At 46.8% G+C, this 26,256-nt stretch overlaps 1 protein-coding gene across 3 annotated transcripts in view; it reads right to left on the reverse strand.

Annotated features, from left to right (window-relative positions):
- TRPM1 (transient receptor potential cation channel subfamily M member 1) overlaps nucleotides 1–26,256 on the reverse strand; it is a 177,811-nt gene that overhangs the window by 102,043 nt on the left and 49,512 nt on the right. The window lies entirely within an intron of this gene.

Here is a 26,256-nt window from a genome sequence, read left to right on the forward strand (position 1 = left end):
ACACACACACACACACACACACAATCCCCCCCACACACAATCACACAATCCCCACACTCAATCCCCCCCCACACACAATCACACAATCCCCACACTCAATCCCCCCCCCCCACCCCCCACACACACACTCAATCCCCCCACACACACACTCAATCACTCCCCCCCCCCCCCCACCACCACCACCAACACACACACACACTTAATCAGTCCACAATTTCACCTGGGGGGGGCGACATGCTCCGATCCCCCAACCCCCCATGCTGCTGAAAACGGGAAGCAGACAGGAAGAGAAGGAGGGCTTGTCTGTGTGCAGAGAGAAGCCTCGCCCCCTCTGCCAGACACAGACACATAGAAGCAGCAGCACGGATCTTCTGGCCCCGCCCCCTCTGCAGGCCCCACCCCCTCTGCAAGACACAGACATAGAAGCAGCAGCACGGATCTTCTGTCCCCGCCCCCTCTGCAAGACACAGACATAGAAGCAGCAGCACGGAGTGCCCCCAGTTTTCCCTGCAAGCTGCTCGCGCGGCCCAAGGGACCAATGAGATTTCCCCTAGGGACACCGGACAGGCATACAGTGCTTTCACTAATATAGTATATAAGATAGGAACAGATTTACTGAACGGTAAAGCCCCTCACTGCCAGGTGGGCTTGCAATACCATGAATAATATACATGGTAATGTAATAAATACGGTAATGCTGTTTCTTCTGAATAAAAGTAATATTATAGGCTGGAGGGTGATGGGTAGGTTTTAGACCAGAATCCCCTCTTCCTAAGTTTGGGGTTAGTGACAAGTTTGTACAGTTGCTGTAGAGGTATTGGAGAAATGTGTATTTGATCTGTTATATTAGAAGGGATATACAAAATGATCAATAATTCGCCAAAAACAATTATCCCTTACAGAAAAATGCTAACCTTTAATCAGTATCATCACTTAAAATCACTATATTTGTAAACCACTACTCCACAGTATAATAATAATAATAATAAGTCATATGCATATCAATAATATCTTTAGTTAGGCAGAGGAGAGGAATAATGAAGCCTAAGGCCTTGGTCCCGCTGCAGCCGGCGGCGCGCGTGGCCGCGGACCACCAGCTGCTTGCCTCCGTTCTGGAGGTCCCCATTGGCTCCTTCCGGCGTGGCTGACTGCGTGCTGTGACGTCTCAGCCAGCCGGAGCTACAAAGAGCCAATCCGGGGGAGCCAATCCGTGTTCCCCCTCTGCTCCGATCCCCCCGTTCCAATTTCCCCCCTCTGCTCTTATCCCCGTTCTGATTCACCCCCCCACCCCTCCCTGTGTGTATTTGCCTGTGTGTGAGTGCCTGTGTGTGTGTGTGAGTGGAGGGGAGCAGGGAGGGAAGCTGTGTGTGTGTGTCTTGAGTTTTTTGTGGTTAACTTTTGGCCGGCTCGGAAGGAGGGAGGTGTGCCCAGCTAGAGGCAGAAAATTTGTATCTCCCGCTCCCTGAATCTGAGCTCTGCTGCAGCCTTCCGGGGGGGAGGGGGATTTACGGGAGCAGCAGAGGGCATGTGGAGGGAGGGGGAGAATAGCGGGTCCCTCCGCTCAAACAACGCCCCCCCCCCCGGCCGCCGCTCCCGCTCCCTACAGACCGCAGGTAGCGGTCAATTGCCTGCCAGCGTGCCGCCTGTCTGCAGTGCGGGCGCGGTGACTGAGGGAGAGGGGCCTTAGCCTAAGGCCTGGGACATAGTACAGTAGGCCGTGCTGAGCCGCGCTGAGCAGATGCACTTACCCCCTGCATCTGTCATCACGCGGCTTTAGCAGCCGCTTCCGCATGCGTGCGGAGGCTCAGGTATTTTGAGGAGACAGGCTTGCTTGAATTTGGTGCAGAGGGGAGCGGAGGAGCGGTCACGTGACCGAAAACAGCCAATGGGAGCGAGGGGCTAGCCCCACCTCCCGCCACGCCTCCGCTCCGCCTTCACCCGCCCTCAAAGCGCGCTCACTGCCTCGCCTGCCAGGGCTCAAGAAAGCTCCTGCTTGAGCAGGCGAGGCAGAGCAGGAGCGCAGATCAGCGCGGCCCGAGGCACCATGCCCGAGGCCTAAGGCTGCGCTTATAGTGCCTGGCGACGCAACATCGCTCCAAAACAAATCCATTGAATCCGTCGCATGCGCTTATAGTAAGTGCGACGGAGCGACCAAAAATTTTGAAGCCAGTTACATTTGATTTTTTTAGGGACAGTTGCCACTGTCTCTAAACCAATCATAGAGCGCTGCCCTCCTCCTTGGTGACGTCACTGGCCTTGTCGCCAGCGACGCTGCTGAAAACTAAAGTGTAACTTTCGCCAATGGCGACGGGTGACGTCATCGGTCGCGTCGGCGGCTCTATAAACGCGGCCTAAGACTTTCTGAATTAGCTCTCAGTTAACATGAGTGTTTTGCATGCAGACGTGTTAGCTACCACTACAGCTCCATGAAGAAATAACTCTAGTTATCCATATTAAAATGAGCTGAACAATGGGAGTTATTCTTGTACAGAAGTAGCTTAGTGAATATGAAGTTAACACAGGGACAATAATGTCCTGTTCCCTATTTTGGTTAACATAGGCCTATAGCCACTAAACTCTGTTAAGCCACTTTAGAGTAATGCTGTATCCACAAAGGACAATAGCATATGAACACAATTACCTTATAAATACCTCACTCTATTCGGACTCCCTTTGTCTAGTAGAAGAGAGAAATGGCAGAGCACAACCGGAATTATCCAAGGAAAAGATTTTACAAGGAAAGTGCGTTATCCATAAAAATGTTTACTGGTCATGAAGGGAGAAAATGGCAAGGCATTACCCTACCAACATGTTTCATGCTACGCAGAGCACTTTGCCAAGGCATTTGTCTAACCTACGCCCACAGCTGGGGTAACTAGGGTTGCCAGGTGTCCGGTTTTGAACCGAACAGACAGGTATTTTGCTGATCTGTCCATAAAAATGAGAGACTACAAATCAGAAAAATGGCTACCGCTCACCTAAAGTGTCCTATTTAACTTATGTGCTGGTAATCAAAAGATAGGGTGCATACAGGAAGGGTATGTACTAGAAAACGGTGAAAGGACACAGCAGTGGCCTAAAAGATTCCTATTTGCACTCGCTAAACCAGAAATGCTAGGCTGGGAAAGATTCAATCCTTGGAGTAACCTCCATAGCCATACATAAACAATATTAAAATCACATTTATTTAACATATATACAAGAAATCTTAATAATTAAAATGCCACTATGTGGCTCAAGGGGGGGGGGGGGGGCACAGAGAGAAGGATGAGTCGTCAGTGAGTGCTTATAAACTCATCTAGACAATGAGAAACTCCAATTATATTCAGGGCAATGTACACATAATATATACTCCTTCTTGAGCTCTCTACAACAATTCACTGTATGCTAGCAGTTCTGCAAGTACCCTATATACTATAAACGGAAGTCCACAAGGGTAGAGATAGCTGCTGTATTGGTAATCCCCTATGGGGCTATTTAATCCTTGTATGGCGTCACCCTATATAATATGCAAATAACAAAGTGTATGTACCCCCAGTTCTGACACTTTGTAAGCATGTATCAGGTATATGGGGTACCGTAATAGTAGTAGTATGTTTTTGCAAGTAGGCTAAATTAAGGCGCGCCGTCCAGTTTGCAGTTACCCGTCAGGGCGTCACTATCATTGACATGGCGCCGCCACTACTTTAAACAAGTGCTTCGCTGTGCCTGGGGGTTGGTGCAGCCTTTTGTGGCTATAAATACCAATGCGCAAATGGTCTACCACAGTGTTAGGCTTCTTCTTGTAAGTATACGACCTGATAGTCTCTCAGAGCTGTGTGCTCGCTCTCGATCTCTCTGTGCTCACGGATGACGTCACCGGAAGTGCGTCATCACGTACCGACGTACGTTTCACGCTCGTGGGCGCTTCGTCAGGGCAATGGGAGTGACTATTCTAATCTCCCTGCTTTATGTACTGGAAGGTCGGAGGCGTGTGTCGTCTCTCGTCCAATCCAGTAAGTGTATAACTAGGGGGACAGGTGTATCTGGTCTTCCATGATGGAGTGTAATGATGGTTGTCCACCTAGCGTGTACTCATGTTGCCTTGGCAACTTGTCTGAGTAAAGAATGAGATGCTATGTGTTCTCATATACTGCAGGAGTGGTTTCACATAGTCAGTCTGGCATGTGTTGTGTGATTTCTGTAGTGAACACATATATATATATATTGAAATCGAAAGGTCAGGAAATGGCAGACTCTCAAGGATGATTATACATTTAGCATGCTATGAACCTCTATAAGTGGTAAGTATATGTGTATTTTGATCTTGACCATTTGTCATAGCAGTCCCAAATAAGTATAAATTATGGGGTTATTCATGTTAGATCTCTTTTGGTGTGTCAGTAGTGTAGAAATAATACCCTGACTAATGTCCACCTATAGAGTCAATATGGACGTCTTGAGCTTAAGACTCTATTTAACTAAAACTCCATCCGTGTCTACTGGGCTAGGTGGTAAAGTTATCACATATTCACCCCATAATTTATAATGGTATTGTGGACAACGTGATATCAGTAGTGTAGGAATGATACCCTGACTAATGTCCACCTATAGAGTCAATATGGACGTTCTTGAGCTTAAGACTCTATTTAACTAAAGCTCCAGCCGTATCTACTGAGGTAGGTGGTTTAGTTATCTCACACTCACCCCATGATCAATAGTGGTGATGTTGACATCCTGATATGAGGATTTAACTGTCTCTGTATAGTAAGAGTGTACTTATTTGGGGGAGACCGCTATATGTCAATACGGTCATGCTGGGGGTAAGTACCCCTGCAATTGCCATCCTGCAAATCATCCTTGTTAGCCTAAATATTGTCATCCTCAGATGTTCTGACCTATTCAAGGGTTATATATTTTGCATGCTATGAACCTCTATAAGTGGTAAGTATATGTGTATTTTAATTTTGACCATTTGTCATAGCAGTCCCAAATAAGTATTACCAACAGAGGAGACCCTACAGGGGGAGGAAGAGAAAAAACAGGTAGTTAATCTATCAAACAAACAGCTTGACAAATTCCATATAGAAGTGTTAAGCAAAGGACTCTCCTTCTCTCCAACAACTGATATAGTCCCATTTGAATGTATAAAAGACTTAAACCTGTTCTCAAGGAAACTCCTTCTACATAAGTTCTTTCAGAGAAGGAGACATAACTTGATACAGGGAACTATAATAGAAAACTTGACAGACGCTGACCTAGACAACTTAGACTTGCTGAATGATTTGGAGGAGGAATCAAATAGACCGCAAGGTGAGGGTCCATTCACAGATCTTAAGAACCAATCCACCTTCACACCTCCATCGGAGTCATGCTCTAATGTGGATGTGTTCGTGAAACTGGTAACGACAGAGATTCTGCAGTTGAATAAAACCAACAGAAAACAAAATCTTACATATCCACAACGCCTAGCACTAACAGATTTGGAGAAAGATCCCCTGATCGAAATTAAACCTTCGGACAAGGGTGGCAATATAGTCCTACTTAATAAGGAAGACTACGCCAAAGAATGTAGGAGACTACTGTCAGATCAAATGAGCTATAGGGTACTACATGAAGACCCGACAGCGGTGTTTAAAACACAACTCTTGAACATACTGAGTGAGGGTCTAGACGGGAAAGTGATCTCTAAGAAAGAATTTGAGTTTATCATGGTGAGAAATCCAGATCAAGAACGTCCATATTGACTCTATAGGTGGACATTAGTCAGGGTATCATTCCTACACTACTGATATCACGTTGTCCACAATACCATTATAAATTATGGGGTGAATATGTGATAACTTTACCACCTAGCCCAGTAGACACGGATGGAGTTTTAGTTAAATAGAGTCTTAAGCTCAAGACGTCCATATTGACTCTATAGGTGGACATTAGTCAGGGTATTATTTCTACACTACTGACACACCAAAAGAGATCTAACATGAATAACCCCATAATTTATACTTATTTGGGACTGCTATGACAAATGGTCAAGATCAAAATACACATATACTTACCACTTATAGAGGTTCATAGCATGCTAAATGTATAATCATCCTTGAGAGTCTGCCATTTCCTGACCTTTCGATTTCAATATATATATATATGTGTTCACTACAGAAATCACACAACACATGCCAGACTGACTATGTGAAACCACTCCTGCAGTATATGAGAACACATAGCATCTCATTCTTTACTCAGACAAGTTGCCAAGGCAACATGAGTACACGCTAGGTGGACAACCATCATTACACTCCATCATGGAAGACCAGATACACCTGTCCCCCTAGTTATACACTTACTGGATTGGACGAGAGACGACACACGCCTCCGACCTTCCAGTACATAAAGCAGGGAGGAGATTAGAATAGTCACTCCCATTGCCCTGACGAAGCGCCCACGAGCGTGAAACGTACGTCGGTACGTGATGACGCACTTCCGGTGACGTCATCCGTGAGCACAGAGAGATCGAGAGCGAGCACACAGCTCTGAGAGACTATCAGGTCGTATACTTACAAGAAGAAGCCTAACACTGTGGTAGACCATTTGCGCATTGGTATTTATAGCCACAAAAGGCTGCACCAACCCCCAGGCACAGCGAAGCACTTGTTTAAAGTAGTGGCGGCGCCATGTCAATGATAGTGACGCCCTGACGGGTAACTGCAAACTGGACGGCGCGCCTTAATTTAGCCTACTTGCAAAAACATACTACTACTATTACGGTACCCCATATACCTGATACATGCTTACAAAGTGTCAGAACTGGGGGTACATACACTTTGTTATTTGCATATTATATAGGGTGACGCCATACAAGGATTAAATAGCCCCATAGGGGATTACCAATACAGCAGCTATCTCTACCCTTGTGGACTTCCGTTTATAGTATATAGGGTACTTGCAGAACTGCTAGCATACAGTGAATTGTTGTAGAGAGCTCAAGAAGGAGTATATATTATGTGTACATTGCCCTGAATATAATTGGAGTTTCTCATTGTCTAGATGAGTTTATAAGCACTCACTGACGACTCATCCTTCTCTCTGTGCCCCCCCCTTGAGCCACATAGTGGCATTTTAATTATTAAGATTTCTTGTATATATGTTAAATAAATGTGATTTTAATATTGTTTATGTATGGCTATGGAGGTTACTCCAAGGATTGAATCTTTCCCAGCCTAGCATTTCTGGTTTAGCGAGTGCAAATAGGAATCTTTTAGGCCACTGCTGTGTCCTTTCACCGTTTTCCCATAAAAATGAGAGGTAATACCTGACATATATGTGTCCGGTGTTTTCCCTTTCTGGATGTGCAGGCAACGCGAGTGCGAACAGTGGCCGGGTGCAGGGTCCCCGCTTTTACATCTGATTCATAAGCAACAGCACGAGTCTCCTGCAGGCTGCAGTGTCTTCTAACCAGGGCAACAGTGGGCATCAACCCCCCCCCCCCCCTACCTGCTCGAGGCCAAGGAGAAGACTAACCAATGTCAGGGCTCCACATCATTAAGAAGTGTGCACAGCTCCCCCATTTGCATGCTGGGAAATGTAGTTTCCTTCCAGCTTTGCATGTGGGAGAGGAGAGAAGAGCGCCACTGTGTCCCTGTCTGCCAGGAGGACCTTCACAGGTAAGATACAGGAGGGGGAGAGGATGAGGTGGTGAGAAAGGAGGAGGGGTGGTGGTAAGGAAGGAGGGGGGTTGTGGTGAGGAAGGAGGAGGAGGAGGGGGGGGTGAAGATGACGAAGGAGAAGGAGAGGTGTGGTATGAGAGGAGGATGAGTGAGGGTGAGAGGATGAGGAAGGGTGAGAGGATGGGGGGAGGGTGAGAGGATGAGGGGGGTTGCAAAAAATCTTGGAAGTAGTGGGAGAGAATGTAACGATGCGCAGAACACGCCCCCTGCGGCGTGTCCCTTCCTTACCTGTTTACTTCTGATCGCCGCCCTCTAGCTGCGAGTCAAGATCCTGTGTCTGTAAGGATTCTGAAGCAAGCAACGCCATCTTGCTTTCTGGCAAACCCTGCCCTCTTCCTCCTGACAGGAAGTAAGCCTCTCTTTGACTTTCTCTCTGCTATTAGTCTTTTGCTGCCTGCCCTGGTGCCTGCTGGTACTCATCGCATACTGTTCCTGTCTGGACCTCCTTGGGACCTTTACTTATCTCCTGCGGATTCCGGAAGACTGGGACAGTCACCCTTATACTACTGAGGTTAGTTTACATCGGGTAGTGTAGGTACCTGCTTAGTAGGGTTCACCTTGACGTGGCAGCAGGCTTATAATTCCTTGGCTAATGGATTATACTAAGAACCCTTATGTTATGTTTAGTTTCGCTGCACCTTGCTGTTTCTGTCACTATGCCTTTAAGAAGTCTGGACGTTCTCCAAGAAGCAATCCTTCTCTGGATGTTACCTTGTGCTCTGGACTCCATACCCATGTTCCTGCATCATGCTTCTGGTTTCCGTTTCCAGACTCCCGTGCTGAAGCGTTGGCTCCCAGCAACCCCCGCGTTGGTGCCTGAGAACGCGCGCACTTCCACTCTGCTGTCAGAGCATGCGCGCATATGCAGCTGGATCAGTCATGTCTCTGAGCTTGGCTCCGCACCTCCGGACGCATCGCGCATTCTCATGTGCGTGGCGCGGTCACGTGACTACATGCGCCGATCGCCAGCTGCGCGGCAACTTACTTCCTTCGTATCCCCTGCGGCCTCCCCACCTCGCTAACGGGTCCTTCCCTTTCTTCCCTGCGCTTGTGAGGAGAGCACAAGCGTAACATTATGCTCGGCCAAACAAACGGACCCCCAGAGGTGGCCCCGCCTTCCTCCATGTTCCATGCCATGTTCGTGTCCATGTTCCTAGTTCCTGTGCCCCTGTATCGTTGGGAGATCCTAGTCCCCCCTAGTCTAGTAAGGATCGTTCGGAGTCCGATCCTGAAGGGGGGGATACTGTAAGGAATCGGGGAACACGCCCCCTGCGGCGTGCTCCCTCCTTACCTGCCGCATCTCAGTTCCCGCTCTCCTTATAGAGCATGCACGCACCCGCGGTTCCCTACTCGTAGCACGGAGCCCGGCCACCCCTGGTCGCGTCACGCATTCTCTCACGCGTGGCGCGTACACGTGACGGCGTGCACCGCCCTCCAGCTGCGAGTCAACTTCATGCCCCCTTGTGGCGTATTCTCTACCCATGCCTAGTTTCTCTGATGTCTCCCTGTATGGCGTGCGCCGCCCTCTAGCTGCGAGTCAAGATTCCCTGTTGATTCTCTGTGTAGCGGGCGCTGCCCTCTAGCTGCGAGCCTACCTTCCTATGGATCGCTGCCCCTAAGTCTCTTGGATCGCTCGGAGTTCGATCCTTAAGAGGGGGGTACTGTAACGATGCGCGGAACACGCCCCCTGCGGCGTGTCCCTTCCTTACCTGTTTACTTCTGATCGCCGCCCTCTAGCTGCGAGTCAAGATCCTGTGTCTTTAAGGATTCTGAAGCAAGCAACGCCATCTTGCTTTCTGGCAAACCCTGCCCTCTTCCTCCTGACAGGAAGTAAGCCTCTCTTTGACTTTCTCTCTGCTATTAGTGTTTTGCTGCCTGCCCTGGTGCCTGCTGGTACTCATCGCATACTGTTCCTGTCTGGACCTCCTTGGGACCTTTACTTATCTCCTGTGGGTTCCGGAAGACTGGGACAGTCACTCTTATACTACTGAGGTTAGTTTACATCGGGTAGTGTAGGTACCTGCTTAGTAGGGTTCACCTTGACGTGGTAGCAGGCTTATAATTCCTTGGCCAATGGATTAGACTAAGAACACTTATGTTATGTTTAGTTTCGCTGCACTTTGCTGTTTCTGTCACTATGCCTTTAAGAAGTCTGGACGTTCTCCAAGAAGCAATCCTTCTCTGGATGTTACCTTGTGCTCTGGACTCCATGCCCATGTTCCTGCATCATGTTTCTGGTTTCCGTTTCCAGACTCCCGTGCTGAAGCGTTGGCTCCCAGCAACCCCCGCGTTGGTGCCTGAGAACGCGCGCACTTCCACTTTGCTGTCAGAGCATGCGCGCACATGCAGCTGGATCAGTCGTGTCTCTGAGCTTGGCTCCGCACCTCCGGACGTGTCGTGCATTCTCATGCGCGCGGCGCGGTCACGTGACTACGTGCGCCGATCGCCAGCTGCGCGGCAACTTACTCCCTTCGTATCTCCTGCGGCCTCCCCACCTCGCTAACGGGTCCTTCCCTTTCTTCCCTGCGCTTGTGAGGAGAGCACAAGCGTAACAGAGAAGCATTAAGATTAGTATTGCTCGCCCTGTATGACTGCCGGTAAATTATTTATAAATTATCTGACCGTTATGACATTTTGTTCTACATTTCACTCCACGTATGCACCAATTTGCTCCATTTCAGATTCTATTTCGTAAAAAAATGCTGGGAGGCTCAATCCCCAAACCTCTCCCAGAATGTTTTACAAAATAGAATATGAAATGGAGCAAATTGGTGCAGACGTGGAGTGAAATTTAGAAAAAAATGTCATAACGGTCAGATAATTTATAAATAACATACTCTACCTCCTCACCGACTTTTCGAGTGCACCGCATTTTTCACCATTGTATCCAGTATTTTTGGAGAAGCCACCTGGCAACCCTAGGGGTAACGTATATAGGAGGAGGACTTAGACCAACACCTACTGCTGAGGCCCAAGTTAAAATTGAGAGAGAATATATAAAACTATACACACGTTACAATATTTTGTTCTAAAAGCAGTAACTTTTTAATAATCCTCAGCCAGTCTTAAAGCAGGGAACCACGAGTTTAAAAAACATATAAGTACCAAGTGGATTTTGAGCGGTTTGTGGAGGAAATTCCCTCTTGTAAACGAACATGCACAGTCAAATCCAGCACTTTAAGTCAGCTGGAGGGAAAGCTCTAATCCATACAGGCCCTTCCACACGCAGCTTAAACATCACTGTGAATCAGATCATTTATGCATTGCTTTCAAGCTTTCCTCTGGTGTAATCCCATTTAGAACAGAATCTCCCTTTCTCACACAACAGCCCTGCAATTTACTAACCTAAATTACCCTTTGCTAAGGGTAGCACTGAAACCTTCCCTGAAATGACAGTGTAAAAATAGGGCTATTTAATGCATGGTAAACTTAAAGTAACAGTAACCATCTCTACACAAATAAAATATTAATCGTCTCGTCTACAGTACCGCATGTTATTTTATATTTAGGTTTTTCTTTTATTCTGTACCCTTTCTCTTTATATTTGAAAATTGCCATTTGTACACAAGACAATTAATACACATATATATTGTATACAAGATGGATGGATGGATAGATTGATGGATGGATGGAGATATAGATAGATGTTGTTCTCCATATGCTGCAAGATAGAAAATCCAATACTACATCCAACATGACAAATCATATAGTTAAATACTTATCTGTTTATCTCTCATACGTGAGGGTCACTTAGTTACATTCTTTGGCCAAAACATTGTAAGTTTGCAAACCACGTCAAGGTACCCCTCTTTTTTGCCATCCCCTGACAAAGCTCCGTTTGTGAGCAAAACGCATAGTGCGTCATGATGTGATGACATAACCAGGAAGTACGTAAAACTAGCAGCGCTATACAAGAACAAACTGCAACAATACTTGCCGTATTGAGTGGTACTTGCAGCCGGTCAGCACTGTACTTTTGAGGTAAAAAGATGAATAGATTCCAAGGGGACTATGTTAGTTAGCCTTATCCTTCTTTAGGGTTAATATTAAACCCCTGTTCCTGCACCTAGCCTAGCTGTTATATGCACAGGTCTTATGTTACAATCCTTTATTTCATTTACATCTAGGAAGGTGACCTTTGCTGTTCGTTAACCCATGCAGGCCTGCACAACTCCATTCCTAGAGGGCCGAAAACAGGCCAGGTCTTCAGGATATCCCTACTTCAGCACAGCTGGCTCAATTAGTGGCTCATTATGACTGAACTAGGGATATCGTGAATACCTGGCCTGTTTGCGGCCCTCGAGGACTGGAGTTGTGCAGGCCTTCCTTAGGGTGTGTCACAATTTTGGCTCAGTCCCTGTTGCAAATCATTTGGCATTCATTGGGTTTATTAACCCTTGGGCTAACTATTCATCAATATAGTTTAACTAGCCTTTGTATAGCCACAACAGGTTACCAAACAAACCTTCTGCTCCATCATGTTTTTTTTTTAAACTTTTTTTGGACACTTTTTTCACTGTTATCTCCACAATTAATACATTGTGTTGATTTCACATTGCCATCTTATTTTAATCATATTCATTCAAAGTTATGTTATCATTTTCTTGGCGTGCACCTAAAAGATGCCATTTTTTTTTTGTCTGGCTTGTGAATTCTATCACAGACCTCCCTTTTACTATTGTTAGTTACCTACTTTGCGCAGGTAACACCCATACACTACACTGTATATCAATCAGGCAATACTAATTTATCTTTTGATAGATGCAATACTGTTGAGCAGTGCAGCCATCTCTTTGTGTATCTGGGGGAACAATGAGGCTGGCTATATGTGTCTTACCTTTAGCGATCTAAGAGTTCCCAGTTGCTTGGAAATTAGAGTTTAAATCTACTGGACAACAATATGCCCTCCATGTTAAGAATTGTTCTGTATGTTATTATAATGGGTTGTATGTATGTATATCTTAATTTATTGTACTCAGCACTATAATAAAGAGACAGTACTGTACAGAGAATTCTAATAAGTGCAACAAAGTCCAACAATAGAAAAGGAAATCCCTGCCCCAGAGCTTACAATGTAAGTGGAATGTTGGGAGAGTTACAGAGACAGCAGGTGAGAGAATAAGTGCAGTAGATGGCAGTATTTGGCCACAATGGTTGGTAGGAGTGACTGTGGGTTTATAGCGCAAAATAATTTCATGGGCACAAATGGCAGGTTAGCGTCTCATAAAAATAAGACCACATGGGGATGCGAGCATGACGTTAGCGCAGATGCACGCTTGCTAAGGAAGCTCTGTGTACTCCATCGACAGATTCAAATTACCCCCTGATCGGCACGGTATTTTGGCCCTGGGACATAGCGGAGGACGGGGGAACTGGTTGTGATCCCCATTAAGAAAGACCCGAAACCGGGGACCCCAGATCTCTCCCGCTACAGCCACAGATAGCCGGCGGAAGCTGAGAAGGGAAAGAAAAACAAAGATGGCGCCGAGGTGAGCGCACGGCAGTGAGCTTCAACAAAGGAGAGAGGCAAGCTGCAGGACCAGAGGGGGATACCTCAGTGAGAAGGGCAACGCTGAGAAACTCAGCAGAGAGAGGCACAGCAGGTAAAGAGCCAGAGATGAGAGCTGCTACGGAAAAGGAAAATAGCATGGCAGAGGGAGACACAGTGATCACAAAGCAGGACCTCCAGAACATGCTTAAAGAAATGCAAGCTGGCTTCCAGTCAGCCGTAGATAGAGTTGTAAAGCTGTAGAGCTGTAAAGGAATTTAAAGCAGTAGTCTCTTTACTGGCTAAAAGAACCACAGAGCTGGAAAATAAGTAGGGGGTGGTCCCGTGGGGTCCGTCGGCGGTGCACTGCTGTAGTAGATAATGGGGGCTGCACACCAATTCCAATAAAAACTGCTATATTAGGTGGTCATCAAAGGTATAATACAAACACTCTGACGCGTTTCAGGACTGTTGTCCCTTTATCAAAGAGTAACTGCGCGTCTGCTGAGTTCTCCATTATGTAGTATAACTCCCGCCCCCAACCGTGACGTCACACACTCTGTTTCTATCGCGTGATTTGGTGAGACCTCTCTCCCATTGGATGCCCTATCGGCCAATCGCGCAAGGCCTGAATGAATAATTAAATTGTTAGAATAACATTGGAGCCACAGACTCTTGCTCCCGCCTCCCCTGGTGACGTCACACGCTCTATGGATATCGCGTGTTTGTATAGTATAGCCTGCTTGTACAATAGTGGATAAACTAATAGCATATATAATAGGGAAATCTGGGCAAAGCTAAGGTGTATAAGGCACAATGGAGATACTCAGAGTAAAACAAAACACTGAATAAGTGGCATTAAAGACATATAGTGAACAGGTGAACAAAATACAAATTAAACAAATATAGTAAAGCGCAACGTTTAAAAACAAAGCAAATGAGATGGAAGATATATATATTGGACATGAGGAAATATTAGCTTGTGAACAATACATACCAATTATAGAAGTATTTCACGTAGAATATCTTGTATATTCCTACTGATACAGTATCATTCAACTGCTCATTTGGATCAACCCTCTAATGATAGTAATCATTTGACTGTTCATATGAACTGGAACCAGTTAAGAGGGAAAATATCTTTGGCATTATTGTAGACAAGAGGGAAACACTATGATATAATTCAGAGTATATATATGACAATATCTTTGGCATGTACAAGAAGCAAATTCATGAGATTAAACATATTATTATACATATAAGTGTAAAGAGCCATGACCTATTGTATTGTTACAAACATTCTCTCAGATATATCTCTCTGATATATTTTGCCAATATTCTATATACCATACCAACATATGAATAACGTAGACATATATAAATAACCTGTATATCAAATGCTTGTGCATATTACATAACAACTCAAGATTTTAATCCAAAAAATGTTTGAGTTCCCAATCTAGATTCATGCCCCTGGGTGCCAGCATCCCAAGGGCATAAATCCAGAACATTTCTCTCTTGTTGAGGAGAGATTCTCTGTCTCCTCCACGTACATGAGGTCTTATGTGTTCAAGCGCGCTAAAAGAGAAATTCTGTAGGGAACCTGATTGGCATTTGGCAAAGTGACGTGCAACAGGGTATCTCACATCCATGTTTCTGATAGCTCCAACAAGAGAGAAATGTTCTGGATTTATGCCCTTGGGACGCTGGCACCCAGGGGCATGAATCTAGATTGGGAACTCAAACATTTTTTGGATTAAAATCTTGAGTTGTTATGTAATATGCACAAGCATTTGATATACAGGTTATTTATATATGTCTACGTTATTCATATGTTGGTATGGTATATAGAATATTGGCAAAATATATCAGAGAGATATATCTGAGAGAATGTTTGTAACAATATAATAGGTCATGGCTCTTTACACTTATATGTATAATAATATGTTTAATCTCATGAATTTGCTTCTTGTACATGCCAAAGATATTGTCATATATATACTCTGAATTATATCATAGTGTTTCCCTCTTGTCTACAATAATGCCAAAGATATTTTCCCTCTTAACTGGTTCCAGTTCATATGAACAGTCAAATGATTACTATCATTAGAGGGTTGATCCAAATGAGCAGTTGAATGATACTGTATCAGTAGGAATATACAAGATATTCTACGTGAAATACTTCTATAATTGGTATGTATTGTTCACAAGATAATATTTCCTCATGTCCAATATATATATCTTCCATCTCATTTGCTTTGTTTTTAAACGTTGCGCTTTACTATATTTGTTTAATTTGTATTTTGTTCACCTGTTCACTATATGTCTTTAATGCCACTTATTCAGTGTTTTGTTTTACTCTGAGTATCTCCATTGTGCCTTATACTCCTTAGCTTTGCCCAGATTTCCCTATTATATATGCTATTAGTTTATCCACTATTGTACAAGCAGGCTATACTATACAAACACGCGATATCCATAGAGCGTGTGACGTCACCAGGGGAGGCGGGAGCAAGAGTCTGTGGCTCCAATGCTATTCTAACAATTTAATTATTCATTCAGGCCTTGCGCGATTGGCCGATAGGGCATCCAATGGGAGAGAGGTCTCACCAAATCACGCGATAGAAACAGAGCGTGTGACGTCACGGTTGGGGGCGGGAGTTATACTACATAATGGAGAACTCAGCAGACGCGCAGTTACTCTTTGATAAAGGGACAACAGTCCTGAAACGCGTCAGAGTGTTTGTATTATACCTTTGATGACCACCTAATATAGCAGTTTTTATTGGAATTGGTGTGCAGCCCCCATTATCTACTACAGCAGTGCACCGCCGACGGACCCCACGGGACCACCCCCTACTTACCTGAGATGCAGGCGTGATGTACGCACTACTCTGAGTCTGAGCAGCTGTTCCATTGAGGCTCCATCAAGCATTTATGGGTATGTACTTTGGTTTTCTGGGGATGTAGACAGTGCCTTTATGGTATATATAGAGTTCTGTGTTTGTCCTCCAGTTATACCTGTACACCTATTATTGTATTATACCATATAGAGCCTCATACAGCTTAATACATGCTCCTATGACCAGATATATGCCTATTGAGACTTCAATCAAGTCATTTCCACACACAGCTGAGCCCTGAGGATTGGGATAATTTCCCTTACATAGAGCTGGAAAATAAAATGGGCATTGCCTTACAAAACCAGGTAAATACTGACAATGAGGTCCTGTGTCTCAACGAAGAGATAAGAGCCATGAGAGATGGTATGGACGACCTGGAGAACAGGGAGCGAAGACAGAATTTACGAATTCGCCATATCCATGAGACGGTGTCCGCGAAGGCCCTCCAGCCATATCTTGAGACTTTTTATGTCAATTGACCCTCAACTACAAGATGGCGACCTTTTGATGGATAGAGCTCACAGAGCCTTGGGCCCGAAATTTGATGACCAGAGATGTGGTTCTGAGGCTTCATCAATATGCAACCAAGGAGATTATAAAAGGCTGCTGAAATAGAGGCTCAATTGAATTCAAAAAGACTCTATCCAGATCTTCCAGGACCTGTCCAGGTTTACAATAGACAGACTGCGACCGGTGACAGCGGAACTCCAGGAAAAGAGGATTCGCTGTCGATGGGCCTTCCCGTTCTGTCTTATAGTTAACCATGAAGGCAGGCAGATCTTGCTCCATTACCCTGAGGAATCTACATCCTTTCTATCGGCGTTGAATCTGGCTCCCAGGGATGGATCGTGTCAGCAGCGAAGATCTGGGGACGATAACACAGAGGATGATCGATCGGCAGAGGGGGCGATAGCCCGGAGAGGAAAAAACTAAGTTTGACTACGCTCTTGAGGGAGTCCCGCTGAGCTCTCCTGTTATTCACAAAATTTCCCCCCCTCCTCCCCCCATTGCTTTTTGTACCCCTTCCCTTATATTTGAAAATCTTAATAAAAATATAAGTTTAAAAAAAAAGCCCCCAGTTTAGAGTTGGCCAAACATTGGTGCAAAAGATAGTTTGCCTGGGGGTTTTTTAATGTAACAACTTGACGGTCGGAGTGGAGGGGTGTCTATTTCTTATTTATTTAAACGAGGTCAACAGGGGCGTAGACATTTTAAATAGCATCTGCTTATATTAGTGTCCAGTTTAGAGTTAGATTAACGGCTGTTTTTAATGCCCCCCTTCTTAAGCGAAGCGAAGGGCTCCGGTGCCGCACTGCTCCCGCTACTTGGGCCCGACTTTTGCACGGCCCAAACTTCCAGCGCCGACGGGGGGGAGGGGGGGCAGGATTTGAGGTGAAGGCCGCAGCTTGGGAGAGCCACAGAGGCCCAGCAGCCAGATACAAAGTTGGGACCGACTCGTGGCTGGGCCCAAGTTCCAGCAATGGCCAACGGAGCTCCACACTGGCCTGTATGTTTCTAAATGTACTGTTGCAGTTTATTTTCCCCCATGTACAATGTAAGGTGCATATTTCTTCCAATGACTCCTTTGTGTGCTGTGTGGGTAGTTCACCTGGCCAGCCGGCACACAAAGGAATTATTATTTTGCCAGGTGAAGTACCCACTCAGCACACAAAGGAGTAATTGGAACACAATGACTATGTAAATGTAGGTGGGTGAATTGCTTAGGGCATTGTAGGAGTGCGGAGGGGTGTTAACTCAGCTCTGGAGAACTGTGACTAAGAGCAGGACCATTGTTCAGCCCAGACTCCGAGGCATCTATTTCCACAGGAGGTATATGGCTGAAACTGGAATCCGAGGCTTGTGTCTTAGCCCCAACTGACTCACACAAACTCCCAGTGGTCAGTTTGAATTTCCCACTCCTTAAGCCCACCTCTCTGGGCTGTCCTAAAGTACTGTCACCTCCCACAGCCCATCACAGGCGCGCCCTCACTTTGTGATTGACCGACACAGCTCGCTCTTTGATTGACTGCATCCATGCAGTGCAGGGTACAAAAGGAGAGTGGAGATGGGCGGCCCTTATGTCTGGGAGAGGTCATTCGAAAGAGCGAAGTCTTTGTTTGCCTCAGACACTGAGGAGCCTATCTGCATGAGATATTGGGATGGCCAGGGGAACCGTTGCTGAGTATAAGCCCTGTAGGCGCTGTTTAAATTGGATGGTTTGAAATTCCCACTCTCCTGTAAGCCCACTACTGGGGGCCATCCTGGCCACACAGTCACACCCCCAGCCCGCATTGGCCACCACAGGCATCATCTGCGCCGTGATAGTTTGCAACCCTGTCTTCCATGCTTTTGTTATGGAGATGGGGAAACTATGTAAAGAGAAGCCGATCTGAGCTCCACAGTCTGTCATGTAGATGGCATGTAAGCTGACTAAGCTGTGTGGTCCGAGGCTTTGCCAGAGACACCCCAGAACTAGGCTTGGTGCCGATCCGAAATTCAAACTTGCTCTGTGCACTGGGACTCTTGGTTCGCTGGGTATTTCTGTGGGTATTGATTTGCTGGAGATACTGAGACTGGAGCTGGCGAGCGAAAGATTTGAAAGTGCTTTGGTGCGAACTGCATCCCTGAGGTCTGAGAGACCTGAGATCCCTATGGACATGGAAGTACTCCTGGCTAAGTCTACTGAACCGGCACCTAGTTAGTAAAGGATTCCTCCCGTAGGTAGTGTTAAGACCTGCCTTGATGGGGCTTGCAGGCTTATAACGCTTTGGCCAAGGGGTTTAACTAAATGACCCTTATTCAAGAGAATATATAAGTATTTCACTGTGTATTTTTGTCACATTGGATGTAGCATTGGGCTTTTCTGTCTTTTGCTGTATAGCCTGCTGAACACCCACATACAGTAAACAAAAACATTGGTTTGTTCGACAATAAATATTATATATCAAGCCAAATAGAACATTGAGTGCATGGAAATTCTTTTATTCCAATAGCGAACAGTTTAATTCTGAAAATTCTTCTTTTCCTATGATGCGTCGACAAGTGGCTGCTTGTCTTTCCAGGAGCACCCGGTAACCTCTTGCTATATTATATATCGCATTTAGGTGTGCATTGTTTGATTTTTGTCATTGTTGTATTGGGTATTCCCTTTCTCTTTCCACCCTGTTTTCAGTATCTTCCTGCTATTGTAAATGACTCTAAAAATAGTTCAAGGGTTTCATTTAAATTTCTGCAATGTTTTTCTGCATAACCAATATAATCTGCAGTGTAAATACATAAAAATATATATATATATATTAATCAACTCCTTTTTCATTTGTACATATTTTAAGCCCTTCGATGCCGAAGGCACCTGAAATGTATTGGTGGTTACAAAAATTGCATTTTTTTTTACGGGGGGGGGGGGGGGGGGTGGTGGATCAATTAAGTTATTCCATTCATGTTTTGTATCTTCTTTTGACATTATGGCCTGAATTGAAGTTTGAAAAACAAAATATACAGTAGCCAAAATATACAGTAGCCAAAATACCACCTAAGGTTATATCAGTGCTATCCTACAACAGTTCTGTAAGTGCCTTATGGAAAGGTGGCAGTACAGACAACAGAACAATGAAGCGTAAAGCATAGAAAATCCAGGTGCTCAGTAATTGAGAGTAGGCACGTTACAGTTTAGAAGTCTGCAGTACATAATTATTCTGACAAAAAAAATGTTTTGGTTTTAATAGACATGGGGTGGCCAACTCCAGTCCTCATGGGCCACCAACAGGTCAGGTTTTAAGGATGTCCCTGCTTCGGCACAGGTGGCTCAATCATTCTGACTGAGACATCTGTGCTGAAGCAGAGATATGCTTAAAACCTGACCTGTTGGTGGTCCTTGAGCACTGGAGTTTCCCACCCCTGCTGTAGACCTACCCAGGGCCGCCGACATGGGGGGGAGATCCAGGACAAGTGGCCTAGGCCAGTGGCTGCGGGGGCCCTGGGAGGCCTGCCTGTCACTGGAAGTTGGGCACGGCCAGTGGTTGCTAGTCCTCTTGTTGTTGCCGGGCCCCCGGCTCTGCCCAGCTGCGGGCCTCCCTCAATGTCCCGCTCTGGGCCTTTCTCTGAAGTCGGTGTGCACACCGGCATGAGAGAGAGAGGGGCCTGGTGCGGGAAAGTGAGGGAGAGAGGCCCGAACAGTGTGGGAGAGAGAGAGAAGCCCGGCAGGAGGCGCATATCAGCTGGGGGAGAGCCGGGGCACCAGAGGCCGAAGACCATCCCCAAGGTAGGTGTGTTATGTATGTATTTGGGGGGTGTTTTTGTTTTTTTTCGTATATATTTTGGGAGTGTTTTTCTTTATTTGTATATAGTTGGGGGGTTTGGCGGGTTTATGTATTTGGGGGGGTTATGGCCGCCAACAGAAATCATGGGGCCCAGGACAAATGAAAGGAGCAGGCCCCCCCCCCCGAACACATAACGCACCTACCGCGAAAAAATATTTTTACTTAACTGTTTTCTTATTGTAATACAGAAAAAAACATTACAATGCAACCTGTTTATTTTTATATTTTCAACAAAAGACAGGTGACTGCCTGTCTGTCTGGGTGAGTGACTGGGTGGGTGACTGGGTGGGTGACTGGGTGGGTGAGTGAGTGACTGGGTGGGTGGGTGAGTGACTGGGTGAGTGACTGGGTGGGAGAGTGAGTGACTGCGTGAGTGACTGGGTGGGTGAGTGACTGGGTGGGAGAGTGACTGGGTGGGAGAGTGACTGGGTGGGAGAGTGACTGGGTGGGAGAGTGACTGGGTGGGAGAGTGACTGGGTGGGAGAGTGACTGGGTGGGAGAGTGACTGGGTGGGAGAGTGACTGGGTGGGAGAGTGACTGGGTGGGAGAGTGACTGGGTGGGAGAGTGACTGGGTGGGTGACTGGGTGGGTGACTGGGTGGGTGAGTGAGTGACTGGGTGGGTGAGTGACTGGGTGAGTGACTGGGTGGGAGAGTGAGTGACTGCGTGAGTGACTGGGTGGGTGAGTGACTGGGTGGGAGAGTGACTGGGTGGGAGAGTGACTGGGTGGGAGAGTGACTGGGTGGGAGAGTGACTGGGTGGGAGAGTGACTGGGTGGGAGAGTGACTGGGTGGGAAATTGACTGGGTGGGAGAGTGAGTGGGTTGGTGACTGGGTGGGTGGGTGTGACAGTGACTGGGTGGGTGGGTGTGACAGTGACTGGGTGGTGGGTGACAGTGACTGGGTGGTGGGTGACAGTGACTGGGTGGTGGGTGACAGTGACTGGGTGTTGGGTGACAGTGACTGGGTGGTGGGTGACAGTGACTGGGTGGTGGGTGACAGTGACTGGGTGGTGGGTGACAGTGACTGGGTGGTGGTTGATAGTGACTGAGTGGTGGGTGACAGTGACTGGGTGGTGGGTGACAGTGACTGGGTGGTGGTTGATAGTGACTGAGTGGTGGGTGACAGTGACTGGGTGGTGGGTGACATTGACTGGGTTGTGGGTGACAGTGACTGGGTTGAGTGACTGGGTGGGGTGGGTTGAGTAGATGACTTACCTTGACTGGGTGGGTGCTGCTTCCTTGCCGCTTCCCCCCCTACCCCAGATGTCCCCTTGGCAGCTGCCCAGGGTGGGAGGTGGGCACTGGGAATGCACAGGAGGGGGGCGCACGGGAGGTGGGCTTGGGGGGCGCACAGGAGGTGGTCTCGGTGGGCGCACCGGAGGTGGGCAGCTGGGGTTGGGGGAGCACGAGATGCCGGGCGGTTGCAGCATCCTCCGCGGCTGCTGCTGGGTTGGCGCGTGGGAAGTGAGCTCTGGGGGCGGGGCGCGAGGCTGGCAGGCGGCTGCAGCATCCCCCGCGGCTGCTGCATGGGGCAGGAGGCGCAAGTGGGGGATGAAGGGATGGCGCTTCCCCGCCCTCCGTCCCACGTTGGGAGCGGGGGGAGGGGGGAAGAATCGAGGAAGCAAGGGGGGAGCGGGCCGGGCCAGGACCACAGGCAGCAGGCAGGACACCCTGCGGGACCTCGGCTCTGCGCATGTGCCATTTTTTTAAAAAAATATAACAGCCAGAGCCTGACACACGGGGCCCGGGACACCCGTACCTTTTGTCCCCCCTATTGGCGGCCCTGGTGGCGGGGGGGGGTTGTATGTATTTGTGAGTTGGGGGGGTTGGTATGTATATGGGGGGTGAGGGGTATGTATTTGGTGTGGGGGATTTGTTTTGGGTGGGAGGGGTTTTGTATTTAAGACAGGTTGTGTTTTTTGTATTGGGAGAGCAGGGTTTCTGTATGTATTTTGTGAGAGGGGGTACTTATTGTGGGGGGATGGGGGATTGTGTGTGTGGTCAGGGGGGCTGAGTGTGAGGAGAGGGGATTGAAAGAGCGGGATTGAGGGAGGGAGGGTAATTGATGGAGGGGGGAGGAGAGTGAGAGGAGAGAGGGGGGGGGGGTAAGAGAGGGAGTGAGGAAGAGAGGGGTGAGAGTGATGAGACCGGGGGGAGAGAAATACATGGGAAGGGGGGGGGGGATAGAGGCAGGGGCTTGCCAGGGGCTATAGAGGCAAGGGCAGGGGCAGGGGCAGGGGCTCCCCACCTCCCCTCTTACTCCCTTCTCCGTAGCACGCGCCTCCTCCTTTCTGCCCTACACCTTCTACATTAGGGTAGTAATTCAAAGTTCTCAATTGAATAAATAGTTACCATTGTTACCAACGTACACACCCTACACATGCCGTTTCCAGGAGACTGATACATACTGAGCAGTGATGCGAGCTTGCATTATTACAAGTTACAGGAGCTCACAGTCTTGCATATAATGAATGTTGCCAGAGACACAGCACTCTAAATGCTGCTGGCTTTCTCTAGGCAAAGGTTTTAGCCATCTATCTATTAATCACATGAAAGCAGATATTAAGGAATATTAATCCACACCAGCTGTTACCCCTTTTGCTGTGCCATTATCACAGATTAATCTTTGCCTAGGAAGGCTGCTTTTTCATGCTGCTTGTAAGTACCAAATCAACATTTTGCATAACATCCAGCTGAAATCTTTTTGAGCTACTTCGGAGCAGCGTGCTCTGGAAAATGACAGGTTACACAACATTATGTCTAGCGCTACTGGACCAGATGTAGGTGACCCACTAAATCTTAAACCCTACTTTTCAGTCACTGCAGTTAACCGTTTCCCTGCCACCGGGGTCAGCAACAAATTGCACCACAAAGGAGTCAATGAATCAATGGTTAGTTCTGTTTCTTTCATTTTTATGAGGCAAAAGGGTTGCCCACTGCATGCTCAAACTTGCTGTTTGCCCAAAAGACCCTACATTTCATGGATTAAGGATTTATATTTGACAGTGTTGATTGTGCAGTTAAAATGCCAAGCAGTATTTCCCTGGCGGGAGACTAATTATTGCTAGAGAAGTCCTTAGAGAGTCCTGGTGCATATAGCACACACCAAAACGGCTCCATTTCTTTAACCCTTCCAGCTTCCTCAGAGTACTGGCTTAAGGCCTGGGCCATTGTTCCTTCACCCGCGCTGAGGCGTGCCGAGGCTGTGGGAAAGCGGGTGGTTTCCCTGGCCATGGTCGACGGGCCATGGGCGGGCGTTCCTAGGGGCGTCACGGAGCTGGTTCGCTGTCATTTGACGAACCGCTCACGTGACCTGCGTGTGGCGCCAAGAAATCAGTTTAAACTGATTTCTTGCGCAACGCGCGCCCCCTCCTGCCTCCACCCGCAAGGTCTATGGGCGCGATCACTGCCCTAAGGCAATCTGATCGCGCCCTGTGCGGACGCCTCTGCGCGGTCTCCCACACCATGGACTTAGCCATGCAAGCGCTGCTGTATTGATAACATTGCCCTGACTCAAAAATGTAAACGGGTTTTTCGTCAATTCTGCCAAAGTTGCGAAATTGCGCATTGCTTGGAAATGAGCAAACATTTAGCAAAATTAGACATTTCTGCTGAGAATTTACTGTTTTGCTAAATCTTTTTAAAACATTTCAGACACTGTAATAGGGATTTTGATAGAGACGAGGGCAAAAGCCCTATTTCAGGTCCTGGAAAAAGGCTGATCACTTGCGAAATACAACGAGGCCGCAAAGTTTTTCGTGGTTCACGAAATTGGGCAAAAGTTTCACACATCTCTAGCTGTGATTCATTTCTAATGTCAGGAACAGAAGTCCTGATCTTCTTGTTCCAACAACAGCTGTGGTTGCATCAGCTTATAGACATGAACCCAAATGGCACAATGTTCATTGAATGCCATCATTGTGCCAGACCTTGTGATATTCACTTACTGTCACAAGGGCAATGTAAGGGTTTAAGATACAATCCCTCTGTATTAAGAGACAGAGTTAAGCAATACTTTTAAATGAAAATAATTTGATTTTGCAAAAGCAGTGGGAGCATGACCAAGAGGCACTTGCTAAAATATATTGTAGCCCTTGATTGAGAAACAGAAATTTCACATCAAGTAAAATATAAAGGCCCTTATTTGTGTCTATATTATATATTACCAAGTTGTGCTGTTCCTCAGGAAACCTTCCATTCAATATACCATCAGGTGCCTAACTGCCGAATAGTGCAATATGTCTTGTGGAACAGCACCGCTTATTAAATTTAGCCCAAAGTCCATTATAAAACCCCAGCTGTGACCTACAAAGTTCTCAATAATGCTGCGCCCCCTTGCATCTCAGCCTGAATCCCAAAATATATACCTACCCCCCCCCCCCCCCTCGCCTACAACTTCTCCCGTGCTGCCCCTTCTCTCTGGAATTCCCTCTTCCCTCTCCCTCATTCAGGCATTTAAAAACTCCCTGGAGACTCACCTTTTCAACGAAGCCTATCTACCCCTAACACCCTCCCACCAACCCTATTGGTGCATGCTGTGTGGCTAAACTAAACTCCAAGCGACAGAGAAGCCCAATGCTACATTCAATATGACAAAAATACACAGTATCCCGCCCCTCCCCACTTCCCAAGTCAAAAAATAAATATTTTGTGGGGGCTCAGGGGTTCCCAAAAAGATCTTGCTGGGGTTCTGTGTGTTTGTAAACTAAACTCCACCCTAACACCCCCCAACCTTATTGGGACTAGCTTTGCAGCTGGACAATACTCTATCCTGCTGTATACTCCATCCCACAATGAGCAGCCACTTAACTTTTGTCTCAACGAGCAGGCCCCTCGTTACCTTTTTGTATCTGTGCAGGCTTGTCCATACTTGTATGTAACTATTTGTGAAATTATCAAATCTCTGTACCTCCCACTGTACTGCACTGTGGAATATGTTGGCGCTTTACAAATCAACGATAATAATAACTGGCTTCGAGATAGTTTCATTGGCTACACTAAAAGTATCAACCTAAGGGCATCATTCAATAAATACATTAGGGGAGTTTTCAGTCGATAATGACCTGAACACCCTCTTCAGACAATTTTGAATAATCCTGCAAGTTCAATCTTGACCAGTTAGTCTCTAGAGCCTATATACAGTATGTGTTAGGTATTCATTCAAGTGCAATAATGTTGCTCAGGCACTGCTACTACATGGAAACTACCACTGACTCGAATGAGCGTTTCTGTGCAGTACGTGTGGTTCCCATTCAAAACTATAACACTTTAATGAATAAACCTTGTACCATGTACAGATGAGGATAAGCAGGCACAAACCAATACAAAAAGGTAACGAGGGCCCTGCTTGTGAGAGCTTACAGTCGTATTATATTACACCAGAACAAATCTCACTGGCATAATTATTGGTTGATCAATTATACACCAAGTACCTTCTCTCCCCACTTTTATGTCAAACCTTATAATGTACCTCTTACATGAAGCATTTCAATAGCCAAGACAACGGGTCTCCAAGCTCAGTCCTCAAGAGCTGCCAATAGGCCGGCTTTTATGGATATCTCTGTTTCAACACAGGTGGCTCAATCAGTGGCTCAAAGACAGGGATATCCATAAAAGCCGGCCTGTTGGTGGCTCATGAGGGCTGAGTTTGGAGACCCCTGGTCTAGACTTATGGCTACTGACCCACACCCACAGTCACTCCTACCAACCCTTATGAACAAGCACTGTCCTCTACTGCAGCGGTGCGCAAACTGTGGGGCGCGCCCCCTTGGGGGGGCGCAAGATTATGTAGGGGGGGCGCGGGCTGCTTGCAGGGAAACCTGGAGGCGGGCAGAAGCTCC

Source organism: Ascaphus truei, chromosome 18, assembly GCF_040206685.1.
Source record: "Ascaphus truei isolate aAscTru1 chromosome 18, aAscTru1.hap1, whole genome shotgun sequence".
NCBI classification, from domain to species: domain Eukaryota; kingdom Metazoa; phylum Chordata; class Amphibia; order Anura; family Ascaphidae; genus Ascaphus; species Ascaphus truei.